General features: G+C 45.9%; 1 long non-coding RNA gene across 1 annotated transcript; it reads left to right on the forward strand.

Annotated features, from left to right (window-relative positions):
• The first annotated feature begins 14,039 nt into the window (after nucleotides 1-14,039).
• On the forward strand, nucleotides 14,040-24,929 carry LOC103878721. The gene is made up of 2 exons (XR_004179383.1): nucleotides 14,040-14,638; nucleotides 24,641-24,929. It is a non-coding gene; the product is annotated as an uncharacterized LOC103878721 (long non-coding RNA).
• Nucleotides 24,930-26,722: the final 1,793 nt, after the last annotated feature.

Below are 26,722 nucleotides of genomic sequence, written 5' to 3' on the forward strand. Positions count from 1 at the left end.
TCTTGAGTTCTTTTGTCTTCTGAAGTATTTCTATACAGATGTGAGTGAAGTCCTCTGGTTTCTGTCTCTCATATTGAGAATTGTTTGTGTAAAAGGAATACTCAGTAGGGAGTGGTGGCTCAATCGTGTAATCCCAGCACTTTGGGAGGCCGAGGTGGGTGGATCACCTGAGATCAGGAGTTCGAGACTAGCCTGACCAACATGGTGAAAACCTGTCTCTACTAAATACAAAAAATTAGCTGGGCATGGTGGCACATGCCTGTAATCCCAGCTACTTGGGAGGCTGAGGCAGGAGATCATTTGAACCTGGGAGGTGTAGATTGCAGTGAGCTGAGATCGCGCCATTGCACTCCAGCCTGGGCAACAAGAGTGAAACTACATCAAAAAAAAAAAAAAAAAAAATGCTGAGTCAGTTGTGATGCCTCACGCCTGTAATCCCAGCACTTTGGGAGGCTGAGGCAGGCAGATCACTTGAGGTCAGGAGTTCAAGACCAGCCTGGCCAACACGGCAAAAACCCGTCTCCATTAAAAATACAAGAAATTAGCCAGGTGTGGTGGCGCATGCCTGTAATCTCAGCTACTCGGGAGGCTGAGGCAGGAGAATTGCTTGAACCCAGGAGGCAGAGGTTGCAGTCAACCGAGATCATACCACTACATTCCGCCTGGGCAACAGAGCAAGACTTCATCTCAAAAAAAAAAAAAATCATTAGGAAAACAGTCAAGTACGATGCATACATGTAAGAGGATATTTATTTAAAAGTTGTAGAGAAGTCTATTCTGGTAAAAGGCCAATTGTTTTCCCCTTCACATAGCTAATTAATGTGGTTTCTACTGTTGTTTGCATGTTTATTTTCTCCTTTAACATGATTTTTCCCCTTTGCTGTTCTAAGGGACATTTTCTTACAAGATCACACCTCTTGAGCAACTAGTAACAGTATCACTTACTGGCTTGCAAAATAACATAGACACTTCATTTTTTATTTTTATTTATTTTTTTATAAGACAAGGTCTCACTCTGTTGCTCAGGCTGGAGTGCAGTGGCACGATCATAGCTCACCGCATCCTTGAACTCCTGGGCTCAAGCAGTCCTCCCATCTCAGCCTCCCAAAGTTCTGGGATTACAGGTGTGAGCCCCCACACCTGGCCTGACTCCTCATTTTTATTATTTTCTGAGAATTTGCCACTTACCAAATTTATGTCAGTTGTATAGTTTACAATGACAGTTAATTTTTTCCAAGCTCTTTTCTAGTTTGTCTGAAATACTGCTTTAAATGCTTTATAGGTTGTTGCGTTTGTGAGAAGCAGAGGAAAGAAGCTAGCTTACCAAGAGTTAATGAGTGGTGTGTTTATATATTTAGATACTCTCCCTCCATCTTTTCATTTGGGGAACTTACATTTCTTTGGTTCAAAAGAAGGGAGGGAGCAGCTGCCCTATCTTGCGCTTGCTCTGGACACACTCCCTTGCTAAGCTAGCCCCTTTCCTCGCTTGTCAATCACTCCAGGTGGGGTGGATTAGTAGAGGGAATGCTCACTGTTTTCTCATCTTTAACCTACAGGCACATAGCGGTTTTTTCTTTCTTTTCGAGACAGAGTCTTGCTCTGTTGCCAGGGCTGGAATGCAGGAGCGTAATCACAGCTCACTGCAACCTTGACGTTGTGCGCTCAAGTGATCCACCCTCCTCAGCCTCCAAGTAGCTGGGACTGCAGACATGTGCCACCACACCTGGCAAATTTTAAAAAAATACTTTTAGTAGAGATGAGGTCTCACTCTGTTGCACAGGCTGGTCTCAAACTCCAGAGCTCAAGTGATCCTTCTGCCTCAGCCTCCCAAAGTGCTGGGATTATAGGTATGAGCCACCAGAGCTGGCCTATTTTTCTTCATTTTGCATCTACTTTAGAGACTAGTGAATGTGAGAAAATAATGTGAACACAAGAAAAGGCTTCTTCTGGCTTTTACAGTTTGCTCAGGAGATGCAAGCTTTAAGAATACTAAGGAGAAATGAAGAAAATAGAAACTTGAGAGTCGAAAGGAGATCTTTCACTTTACACCAGTTGCATTGTCTTTTTTTTTTTTTTCTGAGACAGAGTCTTGCTCTGTCACCCAGGCTAGAGTGCAGTGGCACGCTCATGGCTCACTGCAACCTCAGCCTCCCTAGTAGCTGGGACTACAGGCGCCCACCACCATGGCCGGCTAATTTTTTTTTTTTTTTTTTTTTTTGAGACAGTCTTGCTCTGTTACCCATAGGCTGGGGTGCAGTGGCACAATGTTGGCTCCCTGAAACCTCCGCCTCCCAGGTTCCAGCAATTCTCCTGCCTCAGCCACCCGAGGAGCTGGGATTACAGGCACGCATCATCACCATGCCTGGCGAATTTTTGTATTTTTAGTAGAGACGGGGTTTTGCCATGTTGGCTAGGCTGGTCTTGAACTCCTGACTTCAGATGATCCACCCACTTCGGCCTCCCAAAGTGCTGGGATTACAGGTGTGAGCCACCGTGCCCGGCTAATTTTTTTTTTTTAATTTTTAGTAGAGACGGAGTTTCACCATGTTGGCCAGGCTGGTCTCAAACTCCTGACCTCAAGTGATCTGCCTGCTTCAGCTTCCCAAAGCATTGTCTTTTTTTTAAATTTTTTTTCAACATCTAAGTCTTTATTAAGGTGAGCTTGTACAAACAAGCATCTATCCCAGTGTGGGGGTGAGGATGGGAGAGGAGAGTGGGGCAGTAGGAAGAAGAGCATTCTCATTTTTTGATAATAAAGCTCCAGGTTCATCCCATCGTGGATTTCATAGTCCCCCAGAGACACATTGTCCTTAAAAATCGTGTACCATTTCTTCAGGACAATCTTGTTCCAACGGGTACCAGTTTAGGCTGCAATCGGTTTCTTTTTTTTTTTTTTTTTGACGGAGTCTCGCCTTGTTGCCCAGGCTGGAGTGCAGTGGTGCGATCTGGGCTCACTGCAAGCTCCACCTCCTGGGTTCATGCCATTCTCCTGCCTCAGCCTCCCAGTGGCTGGGATTACAGGCGCTCACCACCACGCCCGGCTAATTTTTTGATTTTTAGTAGAGACGGGGTTTCACCGTGTTAGCCAGGATGGTCTCGATCTCCTGACCTCGTGATCCACCCACCTCGGCCTCCCAAAGTGCTGGAATAACAGGCATGAGCCACCGCGCCCGGCCTGCAATCGGTTTCTTAAGGTCCCCAATGGTATCATCCGTGTTGCATTTAGCATGGACCTTCTTCCCCAGATGGTCGTTGCAAACAACCTCCATCGTCCTAGCTGGAGCTCGAATCGCCTGGAACCTGTCGACACCACTAGCTCCTCAACATTGTCTTTCAAATGGACAATTCGAGGCCGTTTACTACAGTGTCTTAATGAATAATAAGGCAGTTGTGTGAAGAAACATTGCTTTGAAGGTGTGTAGTCCTAGCATAATGTAGTAACTTGTTCTATTTATTATGGGATTGTGGGCTGCCTGTTGCTTTGCTATTCATGTCTTCTTCAGCATTTGACCAAAAAATGAGCAATTTCCCGCATTGTTGGCACTAATAATGCTACAGTAGGAGTGTGTGGGCAATGATGTTAGGAATTTGGGGAGCACATGACCATTCTGGAAATGGGTCACAGCGGTGGTGGTAGACTTGGGTACAGTGCATATATGCACATCACCTGCCAGGGAAAGGCATCAAAGAAGAAATATACTGATGAGGCCGAGCACAGTGGCTCATGCCTGTAATCCCAGCACTTTGGGAGGCCAAGGCAGGCAGATCATTTGAGATCAGGAGTTTCAGACCAGCCTGACTACCATGGTGAAACACTGTCTCTAATTTTTAAAACAAAACAGGCCGGGCGCCGGGTGGCCTGCCTGTAATCCCAGCACTTTGGGAGGCCGAACGGGCTGGGATCACAAGGTCAGGAGATCGAGACCATCCTGGCTAAACACGGTGAAACCCCGGGCCTCTACTAAAAAAAAAAAAAATACAAAAACTAGCCATGCAGGTGCATGGTGCCTGTAGTCCCAGCTACTCCGAGGCTGAGGCAGAGAATGGCGCGGAACCCGGGAGGCAGAGCTTGCAGTGAGCTGAGATCCGCCACTGCACTCCAGCCTGGCTTACAGAGCCAGACCTCGCCCCCAAAAAACAAACAAAACTCAAAACAAAACACCCGGGTGTAGCACACACCTGTAATCTCACAGCTACCGCGGCTGAGGTAGGAGAATCGGCTTGAACTCAGGAGGTGGAGGCTGCAGTGAGCTGAGATCACGCCACAGCCGCCAGCTGGCAATGAGCGAGATCATCTCAAAACAGCGAAAAAAAGAACTATATTGATGACAGTCTTTTTTTTTTGAGACGGAGTTCACTCTGTCGCCCAGGCTGGAGTGCAGTGGCTGATCTCAGCCTACTGCAGTAACTCACCCGTTCACGCCATTCTTCCTGCCTCTAGCCCGAGTAGCTGGGACTACACCACTCCGCCCGCTAGTTTTTGTATTTTAGTGAGACGGGCTCACCCGGATTAGCCAGGATGGTCTGATCTCATGACCTGTGATCCGCCTGCCTCGGCCTCTCAGCAGTTGGGATTACAGGCTTGAGCCACCGCGCCCGGCCGATGAGCCAGTCTTGAATGAAATGAGAACTTTCCCAATCTGTGAAGGCAGCTGAATAATGAAAAGAGGAAAATGAGCAAAGTGCCTGACCTGTGTGGTAGAGCATAAATCTTTCCTAAACAGGCCCTCAAAATGCAACTTGGGTTGGCTTTTTTTTTTTTTTTTGGCCCATCATTGGCTGTTAGGTTAGCTTTGATGTCCCTTTTGTCTGAATTGCACTAGTAAAAGTCAATACAAAGATGCCTTTAAAATATATGTGCAAATCCTAAAAATAAGTGTGTGATCTAGTTCCATTAACATGTTTGACTTCATACTTTAATACTTCTTATTTTTTATTTGTTTTTTTAACCAACATACCAGATTCCTGAATCATACTTTCACAGTCCATGTGTTTTTAGGAAACTGATTTGAGACTAGGTACTTTTTGAGAAATACCACATGTCAAGATGCTAAATTTAATGTTCACAGTATGAGAATGATCCATGCAGGCAGCTTGACCTCTCCAATGCCTTTATCACCAGATTCACAGTCCAATAACACACTTATTTAAACCCCTAAGGTTACAAGTAATTCGTGTCTTTTTAACTTTTTATCAAAAGTCGCTGTCAGTGAAAGCAAGTGTCTGTTAACCTGCTTGGCCCTCAGCTCTGTGGAAGTCTGACCTGTGAGTGTCACAGCTGTGTATTTTAGGTTTCTCTAGTGCATCTCAGTTTCATAAAATATCCTCTTGCTCCCATGGCACTCAGACTTGTCAGACCGTTTGTCCCAGATATTTTGGGTTCAGAAAGTATCTTACCCAGAAGGTAAGATTTTATTTTATTTGAGACAGTCTCACAGTGGCACCACTCGGCTCACTGAAACCTCTGCCTCCCGGCTTCATGTGATTCTCCCACCTCAGCCTCCTGAGTAGCCGGGATTACAGGCATGTGCCACCATGCCCAGCTAATTTTTGTTACCACGCCTGGCCAATTTTATCTTCTTTAGCATAGATAGTTGCAGAGGTCCAATGGTGAAATCGAGAGATTGTTAGTCCTTCTGGGTTTGAAAGCTGAATGTCAGCTGTGTACACATAAGGAGGAATTGCCAATATTATTTTTATACATTGAAAATTCCAAATTCCACAAGAACAGTGTTTCTCTTTCAGCATTTTCCTATTTATAGTTTATATACAAGTTTTTTTTTTATTTTTTTGAGACAGAGTTTTGCTCTTGTTGCCCAGGCTGGAGTGCAATGGCATGATCTTGGCTCACTGCAACCTCTGCCTCCCAGGTTCAAACGATTCTCCTGCCTCAGCCTCCCGAGTAGCTGGGATTACAGGCGCCTGCCACCATGCTCACCTAATTTTTGTATTTTTAGTAGAGATGGGGTTTCACCATGTTGGCCAGGCTGGTCTCGAACTCCTGACCTCAGGTGATCTGCCACCTCGGCCTCTCAAAGTGCTAGGATTGATTACAGGCAGGAGCCATCATGCCCAGCCCATATAAGTGTATTATAATCAACTCTTAGGAGTTTTATTAGGATAACATGAATGTATAGGCTGCAGTTTAAATTATAAGTCGCAAACTTTTTCTGCAAAGGGCCAGATTGGAAGTATTTGAGACTTTCACAACTACTTAACTCTGTTGTAGCATGAAAACAATCATAGACAATATATAAGCAAATGAGTGATTTCGTTCTAATGAAACTTCATTTATGGACACAGAGATGTGAGTTTTGTGTCATTTTTATGTACCAGAAAATATTCTTATTTTGATTTTCTTAACCATCTAAAAATGTGGAAACTAGCCAGGCGTGGTGGCTCACGCCTGTAATCCCAGCACTTTGGGAGGCCGAGGCGGGCACCTGAAGTCAAGAGTTTGAGACCAGCCGGTGCAACGTGGTGAAACCCCTTCTTTACTAAAAATACAAAAATTAGCCAGATGTGGTGGTGCATGCCTATAATCCCAGCTACTCGGGAGCCTGAGGCAGGAGAATAGCTTGACTCCAGGAGGCAGAGGTTGCACTTAGCCGAGATTACATCACTGCACTCCAGCAAGACTCCATCTCAACAACAGCAACAAAAAAGTGGAAACCATTCACGTGCTGTACAGAAACTGACAGCCAGATTTGATAAACACCCCCTGTAACTGATGAAAATATAGTAGTAAATGCACAGCAGCATTTACTAATGATTTTTTAAAATTACCTGATTGTTTTGGAATGTGAAAAGGTTCAATATTAGGAAGAACTTAAAAATACTGTAGTCATGTTTTGTTTGTGTGAAAACTAAGAGTGCATGTAGGAGTGTTTGATTTTTTTCACTTTTACTGATCATATTGCTCATAAGAGCACGGTGCGCCCGCCACCGTGGGATTAACCTCAAAGAGCAGTTTGATGCTTAGAAGGTAAAGGGAGCATCGGTTCCACTTCTGAGGACTCATGTGGAACTATTCTTTTGGCACTTCATCCATGCTTGTTTTCAGTTGTCCAGTTGTGTAACTGGTATACATGGAAAGTAAAGGAATCCCATGAGAATGGTTAGTTTGAACTCTAGTTATCTGGGGAATTTACCCCCTTGTGTGCATGAACATGTGATCATCCTTCTTATTTCTTTAAATTTTAAAGCCAATATTTCAGAGCTTAAATAGCTTACATAGTATAAAGGTCATCTGTCCAACTCCATACTTTCATAGCATACAGGGAGCACAAAAAGGCGAGAAGTGATGGCCGGGTGCGGTTTCTCACGCCTGTAATCCCAGCACTTTGGGAGGCCGAGGCGGGCAGATCACAAGGTCAGGAGATCGAGACCATCCTGGCTAACACAGTGAAATCACGTCCCTACTAAAAATACAAAAAATTAGCCAGGCATGGTGGTGGGCGCCTGTAGTCCCAGCTACTCAGGAGGCTGAGGCAGGAGAATTGCTTGAACCCAGGAGGTGGAGCTTGCAGTGAGCCCAGATCTCTGAACTCCAGCCTAGGTGACAGCAAGAAGTGACTTACTCAAAGCCACAGTATTAGTTTGTCCTCGAGCTAGGACTGAAACTGGGTATCTTGTTTCCCAGTTTGGTACTCCTTCCACTATAGGAGCCAACCTAATGACTGGCCTTTTTTTCCTACCTTTGGTAAATTTGCAGTATATTCTGTGAAAACAAAAAACAAAAAGAAACAGGCCTAAGGGGAAAAAGAGAAAGAAAGAAAAACCCCACTAAACAGTTTTGACATCTCTTTAACTAAAAAGGGTTAAAGTTGGCAAAGCAAATTTTCTGGAAGACTTTCATTTCCTCTGAGGCATTCTGCTTTCATTTCTGCTAGCTGTCACTAGGTAATTGATGTGTTTATTGAGAGGAGTGCAGACACGTGGTTAGGTTTATTTCAGGTACAGATAACTGAGGGGAAGTAAGGCTATAACTACTCTTTGAAAAGCACTTTTTATGATTTTTAATTGTTCTTAAGTTGTTAATTTTGAAAAAATGCTCTTAAAATTTATTCACATTTTATAAATGGAAAAGTACTTGTGTCAGAGGCTTTAATGGGGGGAACCTCCTAGAATAAAGTTTTGTCACTAATATTTTTCATCTCTGCTTCTGTAATCTGCCTCCAGGATTTCCGTAATTCCAGTGCCATCCAGCCACTTCTATATACCATCTAGAGAATGAGTGGCTGAATATGTTTTCACACATTCACTACACTTTTTCCTGACTTCCTCTTACTTTTTTTTTTTTTTTTTTTTGAGATGGAGTCTCACTCTTGTCGCCCAGGCTGGAGTGCAATGGCGCTATCTCAGCTCACTGCAACTTCTGCCTCCTGGGTTCAAGCGATTCTCCTGCCTCAGCCCCCCAAGTAACTGGGATTACAGGCACCCACCTCCACGTGGGCCCAGCTAATTTTTTGTATTTTTTGTAGAGACGGGGTTTCACCGTGTTAGCCAGGATGGTCTCGATCTCCGGACCTCGTGATCTGCCTGCCTCGGCCTCTCAAAGTGCTGGGATTACAGGCATGAGCCACCGCGCCTGGCCCTTGTCCTGCTTTTTAAAGCCTGACTGCACTGTTCCTTGCCTGCTTCTCTGATCTCAGTTTGCAGACCTATTGCCTGCTTCCTTCAGAGCCTTTGCACCGGCTATTCTCTGCTTGAAATGCTTTTCCCTCTTTTTTTGCAAAGCTGCCTCATGCTTGTCACTTACATCTCAATTTAAATGTTACCTCCTCAAAGTGGAGCCTTTCCAGACTGTGTAAAGAAACCATCTAGAAACTCAATCTGATGGTCAGGTGTGGTGGCTCACACCTGTAATCCCAACATGTTGGGAGGCTGAGGGGGGGGTGGATCACTTGAGGCCAGGAGTTCAAGACCAGCCTGACCAACATGGTGAAACCCCTTCTCTAGGTGACAAAGCGAGACTCTGTCTCAAAACAAACAAACAAAAACTCTATCTGACATCACCCTGATTGTCAGCATCTCACCACCAGCCATCCTCCCTCCCTCCCTTTCATCCTCTCTCGTTCTCTCCCTTCCATCCTCCCTCCCTCCCTCTCTCGTTCCCATCCTCCATCCCTCCCTCCCTTCCATCCTCCCTCCCTGTCTCATTCCCATCCTCCCTCCCTCCCACCCTTCCATCCTCCCTCCCTCCCTCCCTTACTTCTTCCTCTCTCCCTCTCTCATACCCTCTCCCCCTCCCTCCCCACTATCTTCTGTCCCTCCCTCCCTCTCTCGTTCCCGCTTTCCCTCCCTTCCTTCCTTTTCCACATGTGTTCCTTCATTTGTCGAGGGTCTCCCTGCTGCTTCAACGTAGGCTCTACAAGAGTAGGGCTTTGACTGTCTTAATCACCACTTTATATTCAGGGCCTAGAACAATACTTGGTACATAGTCGATGCTCAATAAATATGTTTTGAATCAATGAGTAAATGGACAAATAAATGAACTTTAAGCCATTTGCCTTAAAATTCTATGAAAGTCAGTGCAGCTTGTTGGACTGAGTGAGGAAATAAAGCTAAAGGACAACCAAAATATTTCCTGCAGAGCTGGCTCAAACAACTGAGCTATGGGGAAGGGCTTCCACAAAATCAACGACAGAATGTCAGGAACTTGCACAATTCAGAGCCAGGGGTCACAGGCCTCAGACTTGGGGTCTGAGCCTTTCTTCAAGTCGTCTGGTCAACTAGGCCTCTTGGCCGGGGCTCAGTGATCTCTCTTCTACTGCTACACTTAGTTTATCACAAGGGATTCTGTTCTGCTTGGTCATTCTTTCCTTCAGAAATATGTACTTGGAGCCTCCTTTGTATAAAGTGCTGGGCTGTATGTTGTGAGAAATAGAGATGAAATAGTTATGGGGGAGGTGCCTGATTCAAAGATCTTCTGATACAATAGGGAGAAGTAATACATAAATAAGTATTTAGGTAGAAAAATAAGAACTATAAGAGATAAAATCAAGTGCGGGCTGGGTGCAGTGTCTCACGCCTTGTAATCCCAGCACCTTGGGAGGCTGAGGCAGGTGGATCACCTGAGGTCTGGAGTTCAAGACCAGCCTGTCCAACATGGTGAAACCCCATCTCTACAAAAATACAAACATTAGCCAGGCATGGTGGCGGGTGCCTGTAATCCCAGCTACTCGGGAGGCTGAGGTGGGAGAATCGCTTGAACCCAGGTGGCAGAGGTTGCAGTGAGCCGAGATTGCACCACTGCACTACAGCTTGGGCGACAGAGCGAGACTCCATCTCAAAAAAAAAAAAAAAAAATCAAGTGCAGTGGGAAGTCTAGCAGAGGGGCGATTTTCTCCTGTTAAGGAGCTCCCAGAAAGCTTTTATGGAGGAGGTAGTGTTCACCTTGCACCATAACAATTCATACATAAAGAATATTTAGGCCGGGTGCGGTGGCTCACACCTGTAATCCCAGCACTTTGAGAGGCCAAGGTGGGAGGATCACAAGGTCAGGAGATCAAGACCATCCTGGCTAACATGGTGAAACCCCGTCTCTATTAAAAATACAAAAAATTAGCCAGGCGTGGTGGCGGGCACCTGTAGTCCCAGCTACTCGGGAGGCTGAGGCAGGAGAATGGCGTGAACCTGGGAGGCGGAGCTTGCAGTGAGCGGAGATCTGGCCACTGCGCTCCAGCCTGGGCGACAGAGCGAGACTCCGTCTCAAAACAAAACAAAACAAAACAAAACAAAACAAAACAAAAGAGCGTTTAGTTAGTTTCATTTGGCCTGGAAGAGTTCAGGTGCCTGTGTGCCTCACGCTTCTGGGTTCTGGGGCTGGAGATCAGTAATCACCTCACTGGATAAATTCCCTCCAGTTTGGTATATAAAAATTGAGACACATACTTTCTATAAAAACTGTCAAAGTGCCGCTGAATTTAAAAAAATATGCCATGTAATAATGTGCTTGGAACAGAATGGGTGTTCATTTCAAGCAGCAGGAACGCTGTGCTCACCTGTTATGTATAAGTGGCAGCTGAAACCTGTACCAGATTATAACTCTGCCGCCATCCAGGTGCAGCTGTAGCATCTTACATTGTTATCAGGATTCTTCCACATTTTAGGATCCACATTTTGGGAGTAAGAGTTACTGTTTGCCAAAAATGACCTCCCAAGCCCAAATGAAGAGGCCCTACCAGGGCAGCAGGCAGCTAGAAAGAATTAGGAGATGCCTGGTACCCGCAGAGAGAGCCTTCCTTATGTGGCCAGGACCATGGAAAGCCCAAAGCCAAGGGACCTGGGAAGTCAGCCAAGGACGCTTGCCTGGGTGTCTGCTGGCTGGTTTCTCTGTGCTGTGGAGCCACCTATGTTTAGAACCTCTTGCCGCGCTCCCTCTGCTGAGCTTATATTTATGCTAGATCAAATGTTTAAACTGCTTTTCTCTTTGTGGATCATAAATTTTAGAACAGAAAATGTGGGTTCTGGAGGGTGTGAGAGACAGGGACAACCATATGTGTTGCTTCAGTAGATGCTTCAGAGAAAGAAGACACTTAGTTCTCTAGTTGTTCACCCAACCCAATATGGTTTCTGCTCCTTAAGCTACATTCCTATAAAGATTAGCTTTCAGTTGCTACCGCCAAGAAATAGTTCAAGTGCTGCTTACATTGTATTTTAACTAAAGATCTCAGGAACAAAAAAGAAATCCCTAGATGCTGACATTCCAAGCAAACTTAGGTCAGGGGTGGAGGCAGGGAATTGACAGATAAAGATTTCGGTGAGCAGGCAGTTCTCACCTTAGGTGAGTTCACACTGTGCAGGGGTGCTTGGTGGGATGGTATCCACTTCTTTCATCTTTGAGATATTTAAGGGGTGCCTACAATAAGGGGATACCCAATGTGCCTATCTTGACACATTCAACATGAGTTCTTTTTTTTTTTCTTTTTTCTTTTTTTCTGTTTTTTTGAGACGGAGTCTCGCTCTGTCACCCAGGCTGGAGTGCAGTGGCCGAATCTCAGCTCACTGCAAGCTCCGCCTCCCGGGTTTATGCCATTCTCCTGCCTCAGCCTCCGGAGTAGCTGGGACTACAGGTGCCCGCCACCACGCCCGGCTAGTTTTTTGTATTTTTTAGTAGAGACGGGGTTTCACCGTGTTAGCCAGGATGGTCTTGATCTCCTGACCTCGTGATCCGCCCGTCTCGGCCTCCCAAAGTGCTGGGATTACAGGCTTGAGCCACTGCGCCCGGCCTCAACATGAGTTCTTAAATTCCCAGCTAATGGGTTGGATCCCCGTTCATTTTATAGGCAGGATGGCTCTATTTGGATGACCCTTCTCAAAAGTAGAAACAATAAAGGCAAACAAATCCTTCCAAGAGAGAGTATGGGGTTATGGCAGACAAGGTAAAATGCCTGTCACAGGAGATAAATTATTTTGCTCATTAATGAGTCATCTGTCCTTTGATTTCTCAAAGTCCTAGAGAAACAGGACCTCAGCTGACAATGACCTGAGGGGACCCCTACAGTGTTTCAAGCAGTGGGTGGAGGAGGAGGTGCCTTCCTGGTTAAGAAATTATTCCTGAGCCCTTGTAGAGGACAGTCCAGCATAGGAAATTCTGTAACTGCAAGATGAAAATGTGTGCCAGCATGCTTCTACTTTCAGGGTACAGTCTGAGGCCCTAGGGAGGAGGAGTTCCTCAAGTGCTTTGACCTCTTGCCAGGACAAAGATGGAGAAGTATTTAGAAGCATCTGGATTTGTTAGCTCTTCAATTTTCCTCCTTCACTCCTCACCCCACACACAGAGCCTCAGAAGGAGAGGCCAGCTTCACCCCCTTACCAGCAATACTGAAGAATCACCCCCCACCCACCCACCTCGGGATCACCGATCTCCCTCCTATATGGGAACCCCGACCCTTGGAGAAAAACTGCTGACCCTACAGACTCCCCACATTCACCTAGAATGCAGCCAGAGCAGAGTTTTGAGTGAGATAATCAGTCCTTTAGGGGGACCTGTTTTTCCAGCTTTCATTTTTCTCCCCTTGTTTCCTTTATTTCTAGAATTCTAAGAGCTGTACTGTTCATTGTTTCTACCCATCATTATTAAGGGAGAGATATGGAAACATTCCCATGGTAACAGTTTCATCTCAAAATATCTGAATGCTATTAGCTGCCTTTCCACTCCAGGGAAAAGATGAGATTTTTTAAAAAAAGAAATCTTTCTTCTCAGAGTACAGTTGACAGGTCCTCTCCACACTGCAGGGAGGCCTGCCCAGATCAGCGAGATGGGAAAGGGCTCAGAAAGCCAAATTTGTTTCTTAGCTGACTTCACTTCCTGAACATTTCAAAAACTTATTATTACATGGTTCTGACACCGACCCAGAGAATTGCTGGTGGAAGTACTGATGAAAACACCAACATCTCTGGGGGAAATCATCAACTGGGAGCACATGAGATGGGCCAGCACACACTTGACTCAAAGACCCACAGACCATACTGTGTTACTGGAGAGCGACAGGTTTGAATAAACTCAGAGGTATGTGCTGGTCGCCATCAGAAAGCTGGGGAGAGAAAATGGGATAGGAAGCATTTTACCTCACATTCATGACACGCTTTATGGCTGGCCAAGGGCTTTTCATATTGAAATGGGATGATGGAGGAGATAGGACACATTTATCTTAAACACGTGTCTTAATTATCTATTGCTGGCGGGGTGTGGTGGCTCACACCTGGAATCCAGCACTTTGGGAGGCCAAGGCAGGCGGATTGCTTGAGTCCAGGAGTTCGAGACCAGCCTGAGCAACATGGTCTCTACCCATCTCTACAAAAAAAATTTAAAAATTTGCCAGACATGGAACTGTACGCCTGTAGTCCCAGCTACTCAGGGTGCTGAGGTGAGAGGATCTCATGAGCTGAGGAAGCAGAGGTTGCAGTGAGTTGAGATCATGCCACTGCCCTCTAGCCTGAGTGACACAGCAAGACCCTATCTCAAAAAAAAAAGTGTGTGGCCGGGCGCGGTGGCTCAAGCCTGTAATCCCAGCACTTTGGGAGGCAGATGCGTAAGAAATTATCCCAAAACTTGGCAGCTTAAAATAAACGTGTTATCTCACAGTCTCTGTGGGTCAGGAATTTGGGAGCAATTTAGCTGGGTGATTCTGGCTCCAGGTCACTAATTAGATTGTATTCAGACTGTCAACCAGGGCTGCAGTCACCTGAAGGCTTGACTGGGGCTGGGAGATCCCTTTCCAAGATGGCACAGTAGCCATTGGCAGGAGGCCTCAGCTTCTCACCACATGGGCCTCTCTTCACACGGCTGCTTGAATGACATGACAGTTGGCTGATCCCAGAGCAAGGGACCCAAGAGATAGAAAACAGGAGGAAGTTACACTGTCTTGTTTGACCTAGTCTCAGAGGGCACACATCATTGCTTCTGCTGTATTCTGTTCTACAGAAGCATGTCACTAAGTCCAGCACACATGTTTGGGGAGGGGAATCAAGCCACCTCTTGAAAGGAGAAGTATCAAGGACTCTGTGAACATGTTTTAGGACCACCATGTCATGGCAGTTATGAAAACGAATGTATCAGTGCTGTATGTACTGATATGAAGCAGTCTCCAAGATGTATCTTCAGTGAAAACAGCATGATGCAGAATACCAGGTAAGTCTGGATACTATTTGTGGTTTTTTTTTTTGTTTGTTTGTTTGTTTTTGTTTTTTGTTTTTTTTTTTGAGGCGGAGTCTTCACTCTGTCGCCCAGGCTGGAGTGCAGTGGCGCGATCTCGGCTCACTGCAAGCTCCGCCTCCCGGGTCCGCGCCATTCTCCTGCCTCAGCCTCCCAAGTAGCTGGGACTACAGGCGCCCGCCACCGCGCCCGGCTAATTTTTTGTGTTTTTAGTAGAGACGGGGTTTCACCGTGTTAGCCAGGATGGTCTCGATCTCCTGACCTCGTGATCCGCCCGCCTCGGCCTCCCAAAGTGCAGGGATTACAGGCGTGAGCCACCGCGCCCGGCCACTATTTGTGGTTTTAAAAAGGGAAGAGAGAGCTGGACGCGGTGGCTCACGCCTGTAATCCCAGCACTTTGGGAGGCTGAAGCGGGTGGATCACAAGGTCAGGAGATTGAGACCATCCTGGCTAACACGGTGAAACCCCGTCTCTACGGAAAAAAATACAAAAATTAGCTGGGTGTGGTGGCGGGCACCTGTAGTCCCAGCTACTCAGGAGGCTGAGGCAGAAGGGCATGAACTCAGGAGGCAGAGCTTGCAGTGAGCTGAGATCGCGCCACTGCACTCCAGCCTATGCGACAGAGCAAGACTCCATCTCAAAAATAAATAAATAAATAAATAAATTAATTAAAAAGGGAGGAGGGATAAATATGCAATTATGCGTAGACTACCTCTCAGAGGATATACAATAAACTGGCCTCAAGGAGGAGGGCTGGGGACAGGTGGGAAAGAGATTTGCTTTCTATACCTTTTGGATTTCATTTGAGCAAGTATCAGTCTTTAATAATAAAATTTAATTTCAAAAATAGATTAAAATAACATAGAAATAAATAACATTGTTGAAAAAATTCAGAATGACCAGTTTGAGATGGAATTTTTTTTTTTTTTTTTTTTTTTGAGTTGGGGTTTCACTCTTGCTCATCAGGGAGTACAGTGACAATCATAGTTCACTGCAGCCTCGCCCTCTCGGGCTCAGGCAATCCTCCCACCTCAACCTCCCAAGAACCTGGGACTACAGGCACATGCCACCACACCTGACTAGTTTAAAAAAATTTTTAGAAGAGGTGAGGTCTTGCTAGATTGCCCAGGCTCAAATTCCTAAGTTAAAGCAGTCCTCCTGCCTCGGCCTCCCAAAGTGCTGGGATTACAGGCATAAGCCACTGTGTCCCTGGCTGGAATTCATTTTTTAAAGCTGTTGGGGCCAGCAGTGAGCTATAATTGTGCCTGGATGACAGAGCAAGACCCTGTCTTGAGGAAAAGGAATAAAGCTTTCAGGGCAGATGATTTTAGGGGATTGGTTTGTTTGATTTCTTGCTTGTTTTCTTGGAAGCAAGTGTGCTTTCTTGGCAGGCACGTTTTGAAATAGGAGGCTATAAGCAAGATGTTGAAGGAAAACAGACCAAGCTCTCTGAAGGAGAGCACTTGGAAGAGAATCTCATCCAGCTCTTATCCCGTGCGCGCCCACCTACCTAGACTTGCACATATCTGCTGTATTTTCCCTTCTGTGACTACAGAGAAACTGTCCCTGGGCAGCTCCTTCGGTTAAGCACTAGATTCTGCCCTCTGTCGTCTGCATCCTTCAACAGTTCCCCCTGTCTTTCTTGGATCTTTGATTTGTTTTCCTCTGGATTTACTAACAAAGTTATTTCCCCCATATGAAAAAAAAATATCTCTTCGTCCATATTTCTCTGTTCCCTTTATAACTTGCTTGAAAGAGTTTCCTCAGTGTCTCCTATTCTGTCTCTTTTCAGAACCTGAGATATAGCTCACACTCCATAAAATTCACCTTTTTAGCATGTACAATTCAGTGGCTTTTTAGTATAGTCACAAACTTGTGCAACCATCACCACTATCTCATTTCATCACTCCAGAAAGAAACTGTACCCATTAGCAGTCCCTCCCCAGTCCTTTCTCCGAACCCCTGGTAATCACTAATCTACTTTCTGTCTCTACGAATTTGCCTCTTCTAAATATTTTATGTAAATGGAATCATACAATATGTGGATCCACCAAGGCAGGCAGATCACTTGAGGCTGGAGTTCGAGACCAGCCCGACTAACATGGCGAAACCCCATCTCTACTGAAAATATGAAAATTAGCTGGGCGTGGTGGTGCATGCCTGTGATTCTAGCTACTGGGGAAGTTGAGACATGAGAATCACTTGAACCCAGGAGGTGGAAGTTGCAGTGAGCCGAGATCACCTGGGCAACAGAACAAGACTCTGTCTCAAAAAAAAAAATTATGGATATTTTGGGTTGTTTCCTCCTTTTCATTATTATCAGTAATGCTACAAACATTCATATGCAAGGTTTTGTATGGGCATATGTTTTCAATTTTCTTTTCTTTTTTTATGACAGGGTTTCATTCTGTTGCCCAGGCTGGAGTACAGTGGCATGATCTCGGCTCACTGCAACCTCTGCCTCCCAGGCTCATGTGATCCTCCCACTTCAGCCTCCCCGGTAGCTGAGACCACAGGCACATGCCACCACACGCAGCTTTTTTCTCTTTCTTTCTTTCTTTTCTTTTCTTTTTTTTTTTTTTTTTTCAGAGTTTTGCTCTCGTTACCCAGGCTGAAGTGCAATGGCTCCATCTCGGCTCATGGAAACTTCTGCCTCCCGAGTTCAAGTGATTCTCCTGCCTCAGCCTCCAGAGTAGCTGGGATTACAGGCATGTGCCACCATGCCAGGCTAATTTATTTTTGTATTTTTAGTAGAGACAGGGTTTCTCCATGTTGGTCAGGCTGGTCTCGAACTCCTGACCTCAGGTGATCGGCCCGCTTCAGCCCCCCAAAGTACTGGGATTACAGACGTGAGCCACTGTGCCCGGCTACTCTTTCTTTCTTTCCCTTTTTTTTTTTTTTTTTTTGGTGGAAACACAGTCTTGCCATGTTGCCCAGCCTGATCTCCAACTCCTGGGTTCAAGCAATCCTCCCTCCTTGGTCTCCCAAAGTGCTGGAATTAGGCGTGAGCCACCACACCAGGCCTAGGACTTTCTATACGTAAGACCATGTCATCTGCAATTAGAGATAGTTTTATTCCTTCCTTTCCAAAGTGTATGTCTTTTACTTATTTTTCTTTCTTAATTGCCCGGCCTAGACCTCTCAGTACAATGTTAAGTACAAATGACAAGAGCAGACATCCTTGTTTTGTTCTTAGGGGGGAAAGCATTCAGTCTTTTCAGGAGTAAGTTACGGGTTAACTGTGGGTTTTCTCTTTTTTATTTTTTTTATTTTTTGAGACAGGGTCTTGCTCTTTTATCCAGCCTGTAGTGCAGTGGCATGATCTTGGTTCACTGCAACCTCCGCCTCCTGGGCTCAAGCAAGCCTCCCAGCCCCCAAGTGACTGGGATCACAGGCACACACCACCACGCCTGGCTAATTCTGTTTTGTTTGTTTGTTTGTTTGTTTGTTTTGAGACGGAGTCTTGCTCAGTCGCCCAGGCTGGAGTGCAGTGGCCCAATCTCGGCTCACTGCAAGCTCCGCCTCCCGGGTTCGCATCATTCTCCTGCTTCAGCCTCCCCAGCAGATGGGATGACAGGCGCCCACCACCAAGCCCAGCTAATATTTTTGTATTTTTAGTAGAGACGGAGTTTCACCATGTTAGCCAGGATGGTCTCGATCTCCTGACCTCGTGATCCACCTGCCTCGGCCTCCCAAAGTGCTGGAATCACAGACGTGAGCCACTGCGCCCAGCCTTTTTTGTTTTTTTCTTCAGATACAGAGTCTTGCTGTGTCACCCAGGCTGGAGTACAGTGGCACAATCTCAGCTCACTGCAACCTCCGCCTCCTGGGTTCAAGCAATTCTCTTGTCTCAGCCTCCCGAATGGCTGGGATTACAGGCACGTGCCACCATGCCCAGCTAATTTTTGTATTTTTAGTACAGATGGGGTTTTGCTATGTTGGCCAGGCTGGTCTTGAACTCCTGACCTCAAGCAATCTGCCCACCTCGGCCTCCCAAAGTGCTGGGATTATAGGGGTGAGCCACCACACCCAGCCTCTGGCTAATGTTTGTATGTTTTAGTAGAGACAGGGTTTCGCCATGTTGCCCAGGCTGAGCTGTGGGTCTTTCACAGATGTCTTTCATCAGATTAAACCAATTCTCCTCCTAGTTTGTTGAGTGTTTTTATAATGAAGCAACATTGGATTTTATCAAGTGCTTTTTTTTGTTTACTGAAATGATCATTTGTTTTTTGTCCTTTATTCTATTCATAGAGTATATGTATTACATTGATTTTTGTATGATGAACCAATCTCGCATTTCTGGGAAAATCCTGTTTGGTCATGGTATATACTTCTTTTTATATGTTGTTGGATTCAGTTTGTTAGTATTTTGTTGAGGACGTTTGCATCTATAGCATAAGGCGTATCATTGTATAGTTTTCTTGTGATGTCTCTGTCTAGTTTTGTTATCCAAGTAACACTTTTCTTTTTTTTTTTTTTGAGACAGAGTCTCGCTCTATCGCCCAGGCTGGAGTGCAATGGCATGATCTCAGCTCACTGCAACCTCCCTCTCCCAGGTTCACGCCATTTTCCTGCCTCAGCCTCCCGAGTAGCTGGGACTATAGGTGCCCACCACCACGCCCGGCTAATTTTTTGTATTTTTAGTAGAGATGGGGTTTCACTGTGTTAGCCAGGATGGTCTCAATCTCCTGACCTCGTGATCCGCCCACCTCGGCCTCTCAAAATGCTGGGATTACAGGCATGAGCCACTGCGCCCGGCCCCAAGTAACACTTTTCATGGTAATACTGGCCTCATAGAATGAGTTGGGAAGTGTTCTCTCCTTTTCTATTTTTTGGAAGAGTTTTCGAAGAGATTGATGTTCCTATTCTGTCTTGAGCCGCTCCTCCCAGCTTGTTGCCTCCCCTACCATACCGAAACTGCTCTTGTAAAGGTCTCCAATGTCCTCCACATTGCCAAATTCAACAATCAGTTCTCAGCCACCGTCTTACCCTCAGCAACAGCATCTGATCTCAGCTACCTGCTCTTACCTCAACAGTATCTTTGATTCTCAGCTACTGGGTTTTACTCAATAACAGTATCTGATTTCAGCACTGCCTACTCAACAATACGCTTGATCTCAGCCACCATCTTATTCTCAATAACAGCGCCTGGATCTCAGCCACCGCTCTACCTCAACAACAGCTGCCTTGATCTCAGCCACCGTTTACCTCGTCAACAGCGTCTGATCTCAGCCACCGTCTTACCCTCAACAACAGCGTCTGATCTCAGCCACCGTCTTACCCTCAACAACAGCGTCTGATCTCAGCCACCGTCTTACCTCAACAACAGCGTCTGATCTCAGCCACTGTCTTACCCTCAACAACAGCATCTGATCTCAGCCGTCGTCTTACCCTCAGCAACAGTGTCTGACACATTTCCTTTCTCCTCAGAGCACTGTCTGCTTCTCTGGTTCCATAATCTCGGTCTTCACTATTCGGCTTCTTTGCCGTATTGTCTTCCCCATCGTATCCGCACGGTGAGCGACACAGGCCAGTACTCTTACACCTTTTTCTGTCTCTTCTCAGATTTTTGGTAATTTTATTTCTCTCCTAACTTTAAACACCAACTATATGCTGAAGCCTCCCAAATTTAGAGCCCAAATATGGTCTCTCTCTTTATCGTTGGATTCATATATCTTCTGCCTATTAGACGTCTTACCTTGGATGCTCAATGTATATCTCAAACTCAACATGTCCAAAATTAAACTTTTGATCTATTCCACCAAAATCTGCTGTGCCCACCATCTTCCCCATCATTATTAACCACAACTTTAGCTTTTCAGTTGATCAGTCCAAAAATATTTGAGTCATCCTTATTGGATACTTTCTTTCCCTCACTCCCTACAGTCATTCTATTAGCAAATCCTGTTGGGCCTACCTTCAAGATAATCAGGCCGGGCGCGGTGGCTCAAGCCTGTAATCCCAGCACTTTGGGAGGCCGAGACGGGCGGATCACGAGGTCAGGAGATCGAGACCATCCTGGCTAACACGGTGAAACCCCGTCTCTACTAAAAAAAATACAAAAAACTAGCCGGGTGAGGTGGCGGGCACCTGTAGTCCCAGCTACTCGGGAGGCTGAGGCAGGAGAATGGTGTAAACCCAGGAGGTGGAGCTTGCAGTGAGCTGAGATCCAGCCACTGCACTCCAGCCTGGGCCACAGAGCGAGACTCCGTCTCAAAAAAAACAAACAAACAAACAAAAAAACAAACAAAAAAAAAGATAATCAGAGAGTGACCACCTCTCACCACCGTCATGATTCAATTCTCTCCCTAGTCTTTCTCTAGCTGGGATTGATGGAATAGGCTTCTAACTGGTCTCCCTCCTTCCCCCTTTGCCCACCTTCAGGCTGTTGCTGGGACAGCAACCACCTGAGAGTTCCTATCATAAATAGATGTTGAATTTTGTCAGATGATTTTCCACATCTATTGAAATTATCGTATGTTTTTTCTTCTTCAGTCTGTTAATATGGTAAATAACATAGTTTCGGTTTTGTTTTGTTTTAGATAGGATCTCTGCCTCCCAGGCGGGAGTGCAGTGGTGCAATCATGGCTCACTGCAGCCTTGATCTCGGCTCACTGCAGCCTCGATCACCCAGGCTAAAGCAATCCTCCCACCTCAGTCTCCCAAGTAGCTGGTACAATGGGCATGTGCCACGATGCCTAGCTGACATTTTAGAAACAAAGTCTCATTATAAGGTCTCATAATGTTGCCCAGGCTGGTCTCAAATTCCCGAGCTCAAGCAATCTTCCTGCCTCAGCCTCCCAAAGTGCTGGGATTACAGGCATGAGCCACCATGCCCAGCCAACATGGATTTGCAAATGTTAAACCAAGTTGCTGTGCTAAATTAACCCCATTTGGTCACGATGTATTATTCTATTCATATATGTTAGAGTTGACTTGCCAACATTTTAAGAATGTCTGAACCTATGTTCACGAGGGATATTGGTCTGAAGTTTTCTTAAAATGTCTCAAGTGTTTGTTGAGTGTATAAATGAGAGCCTGTTGGTCCAAGGGGGTGGGTGGGAGAGTATAAGAAGAAGGAAAAAATAGGCTGGGTGCGGTGGCTCACACCTGTAATCTTAGCACTTTGGGAGGCTAAGACAAGCAAATCACCTGAGGTCGGGAGTTTGAGACCAGCCTGACCAACATGGAGAAATCCCCGTCTCTACCAAAAATACAAAATTACCCAGGTGTGGTGGTGCATGTCTGTAATCCCAGCCACTCAAGAGGCTAAGGCGGGAGAATCACTTGAACCTGGGAGGCGGAGGTTGCAATGAGCCTAGATCGCACCATTGCACTCCAACCTGGGCAATAAGAGTCATGCAACTCCGTCTAAAAAAAAAAAAAAAAAAAGAAGGAAAAAAATTAGCACATTTATAGAGCTATTTCCAAAGCCCTTTTCACATGTCATTTATCATAACCAAGAGGTGTAGATATTACTATCATGCCCATTATAAAAGAACTAAGGCTAAAGGAGTTTAAGGAACCTGTCCCAGACCTAGGTAAGCAGCAGGACTGGGACTTGAACCCATGCCCTCTGTCTGCAGATGCCGTGTTCGAGGTTAGTACCCAGTTAGTGAAGACCTTTAGGGACAGGCAGAAGGGCTCCTTTCAGCTTCAGTTATGCTTGTGACCATTTCCCAAAGGAAGGAGCAGAGCTTCTGCCATGAACATGATACAAGTAATTCCATGTTTCTTTCTTCCAGCATCTTAAGAAAACTCCAGCATGGCAGAATGAGCACTCCACCTGCAGATGCCCAGGAGAGCCTGAGACTTATTTTTAGCCAGAATAGGAAAATGCCGAATATCTTCTAGGAGAGTTGGCAGCTGGCGGGCTGCTGATACAGCTGTGTTTATATAAGCTGGTGCAGAGGGGAGAATGATAGTTGCAAAGGACGCAGGAGGTGCTTAATCCACCTATACACTTGCTGAGGTTTTCTTGGGAAGTTCTGGTCAGGAGTTACTGTTCAAGAGAGAGGGTCATGGAGACAGTCTGGAGATTGCCTGGAGCATAGGTGCGACTGGCTTCCTCGAGTCAGAGCATTTGTCAAAGCCGCCCTTAAACCACCTGTCCACTGGTTCTTGGCCTCTTCCCACCCTATGATCCAGGGGTAAATAAAAGAACAGAAGCTCTTTCAAATGGTGCCGTTTTATTTATTTTTTTGAGACAGGGTCTCTGTCGCCCAAGCTGGAGTTCAGTGGCGCCATCACGGCTCACTGCAGCCTCCATCTCCTGGGCTCAAGCAATCTTCCTACCTCAGCCTCCTGAGTAGCTGGGACTACAGGCCCACACCCCTGCCCCCAGCTTTTTAAATTTTTTTGTAGAGGTGAGGTCTCCTTATATTGCCCAAGCTGGATTTGAACATCCTAAGCTCAGGCGATCCTCCCACCTCTGCCTCTCAAAGTCTTGGGATTACAGGCATGAGCCACTGTACCTGACCCTCAAGTTTTAAAGCATAGCGATTCACCCGATTCTGACCATACTTCTCAGATGTGCTTGGTGAAAGCAATCTGTAACACCCCATCCTACAGAAGCTGTCAAATAGTTTTCTCACAGAGGCAGCAAAATAAGGCTTTTTTTTTTTTTTTTTTTGAGACGGAGTCTCGCTCTGTCGCCCAGGCTGGAGTGCAGTGGCGCGATCTGGGCTCACTGCAAGCTCCGCCTCCCGGGTTCACGCCATTCTCCTGCCTCAGCCTCCGGAGTAGCTGGGACTACAGGCACCCGCCACAGCACCCGGCTAATTTTTTGTGTTTTTAGTAGAGACAGGGTTTCACTGTGTTAGCCAGGATGGTCTCGATCTCCTGACCTCGTGATCCGCCTGCCTCGGCCTCCCAAAGTGCTGGGATTACAGGCGTGAGCCACCGCGCCCGGCAAGGCTTTTAAAATATATATTTTTAAAATGTTCAAATAAAAACAAAAGTAGACTAGTATAATGATCTGTCACGTACCCACCACCAAACTTCAACGCTTCCCAACATGGTCTATCTGTTTCATTGTTCCCCCACCCCCTCTGGAATCATGCTGAACAAATCCCAGATAGCCCATTATTTCATCTGAAAATACTTCAGTGTGTACCTCTAAAATATAAAGAATCTTCAAACCAAACCAAACCACAATACTATCTTCACACTTTAAAAATAACTACTGGCCAAGCATGTTGGCTCATCCTGGCACGTTGGGAGGTCAAGGTGGGCAGATCGCTTGAGCTCAGGAGCTCAAGACCAGCCTGGGCAATATGGCAAGACCCGATGTCGACAAAGAAATACAAAAATTAGGTGGGCGTGGTGGTGCGGGCCTGTAGTGACAGATTCCCAGAAGGCTGAGGTAGGAAGATTGATTGAGCCTGGGATGTCGAGGCTGCAGTGAGACACGATGACACCATTGCACTCCAACCTTAGCAACAGAACAAGACCCTGTCTCAAAAAAACGCACAATTCCTTAAAATCAAATATACAGTGTTTGGATCACCCCAAGTCTTTAAACAAGTTTTTTTTTTTTCGCTTGATTTTTTAAACTCAGGATCAAATATGCATACATACATACATATATATATATATGACGAAACTAGGAGATTTGTCCTATAGTTTCCTATGGTATGGATTTTCCTGATCATATCCCTGTGGTGTCATTCAACATATTCTTCTAAATGTGTTTATTCATTAATGACCAATGTATTTCCTGTGAATTGGATCTAGAGACTTAAACAGATTCAGGTTCTATTCTACAGCAAAAATACTTAGGGGGTGCTGTATACTTCCATCAGAGGCAGCAAATATCTGGTTTCTTTCTGTGATGTTAGCCTATAATCATCTCCTAGACCCGTAAATTGGCTGACAAATGAATTTTAAGGAACAAATGTGGCTGCAGTGGCTTTCTGAGTAATACGTGCAGAAAAACACGTCTTGTAGAGTGTGTTGTTTGTTTTTTTTTTTTTCCAGGCATGAAAACAGCCCTGGAAGTCTGCCCTGGTGCCTGCACTGAGACTAATCCGGGTCACTTTAGGGAAACTGCCCAGCTCTGGCACCGCACTGTGTGTCTTCAACTCTGTGGAGTGCTGTGGCCTCAGTTTCCCACTAGAGGACACTGTGGCTCCAGGACTTCATGTGGCTCCCAGCCAGTCTCGCTGCTCCAGCACCTCAAAGGAGGCAAAGCCTTTAGTGTGCATTTATTAGGCACCAATTGGGTGCTTTCTGTATCAAGGAGAGAAATAAAAGAGGTCAAACACAAGGTCCTGTGGCATTGTTTCCTGATGTCGTTTCTTTTTTTTTTTGAGATGGAGTCTTGCTCTTGTCGCCCAGGCAGGAGTGCAGTGGTGCAATCTCAGCTCACTGCAACATCTGCCTCCTGGGTGCAAGCGATTCTCATTACTCAGCCTCCCAAGTAGCTGGGATTACAGGCACCCGCAACCACGCCCAGCTGATACTTGTATTTTTAGTAGAGTCGGAGTTTCCCCATGTTGGCCAGGCTGGTCTCGAACTCCTTACCTCAGGTGATCCACCCGCCTCAGCCTCCCAAAGTGCTGGGATTACAGGCATGAGCCACCGCATCCGGTCGTGTTTCCTGACGTAGTTTCTTTGCATTATTTTATTTTATGTGTTTGTTTATTTTTTGAGATAAGGTCTTACTGTGTTACCCGGGCTGGAGTGCTGGGGTGCAAACACAGCTCACTGCAGCCTTGAACTCCCGGGCTCAGACAAGCCTCCCATCTCCACCTTCTGAGTAGCTGGGACTACAGGTGCCTGCCACTGTGCCCAGCTAATTTTTAAATTTTTTATATGTCAGGATGGAGTATCACTATGTTGCCCAGGCTGGTCTCAAACTCCTGGGCTCAAATGATCCTCTCCTCAGCCTCCCAAAGTGCTGGGATTTCAGGCATGTATTTCCCTTTAGAAAACAACAGAGATGCTTCTCCATCTGCTGGAAACCATTTTAGGCCCTGGTAAAGGATGGCTGCCTCCTGCAAATTTGGTTACCTAGTTGATTTTTTTTTTTTTTTTTTTTTTTTTTTTTGAGACAAGGTCTCACTCTGTTGCCCAAACTGGAGTGCACTGGTACAATCTTGGCTCATTGCAACCTCCGCCTCCCAGGCTCAAGCGATTCTCTTGCCTCAGCCTCCTGAATAACTGGGATTATAGGCGCGCACCACTACACCTGGCTAACTTTTGTATTTTTAGTAGAGACGGGGCTTCACCATGTCGGCCAGGCTGGTCTCAAACTCCTGACCTCAAATGATCCACCCGCCTTGGCCTCCCAAAGTGCTGAGATTACAGGCATGAGCCACCGCACCCGGCCGTTGGATGCTTTTTTTTTTAAACTGCAATATTTGGGCTTTGGGGAGTGTGAATATATCCAAGAAAGATGCCAAAGTGTATTCATCTCTGAAATAATTTATTCATTTATTCAACTCCATGTATTGAGTATCCTGGGCGGGGAAGAAATGGGGAGCGAATGCTTACTGAGAGCTACTCTGTGCCAAGTGCTGTCCCATCCTTTTTACCTACATCCTCACAAGATGGGTAATGTTAGCCTCATGTAAATCAAAGGAAACTGAGGCTTATTGAGGTTAACCAGCCTGCTGAAGGTTATCCTGCCAGATGCAAATGGAAGTCTAAATGAATAAATATGTACGTTTTCCACCAAACCCCTCAATGCCACACTGACAAGCGTGGTACTAGGATGTAGAGAAAGTAAGATGATTACAGACACATCCCGTCCTTAAGGAGGTCATGATATAACACAGAAGTCACAATAAATGGCTAAGCCATTATAGAATTTCTAATAGGTGGGCACCCTCTCAATACGTAGCTGACCACACACAGCCTCACTCTGCTGCTGTGACACTGTCCTTATGCAGAGGCAGGTGCTGACCACCAAGAATAGGGCCTCTGCTTGTAGTGATGCCTTTGTGTTGACTGTCCACTCACCCTCACCCCATCACCCCCATGACTAAGGTTTGTGGGGGCATCGGCATGATTCAGGCTATAACCACCAATCCACCTGGAGAATGTAGCAAAGCCAAG

This window comes from Papio anubis, chromosome 17 (assembly GCF_008728515.1).
Source record: "Papio anubis isolate 15944 chromosome 17, Panubis1.0, whole genome shotgun sequence".
Lineage (NCBI taxonomy): Eukaryota > Metazoa > Chordata > Mammalia > Primates > Cercopithecidae > Papio > Papio anubis.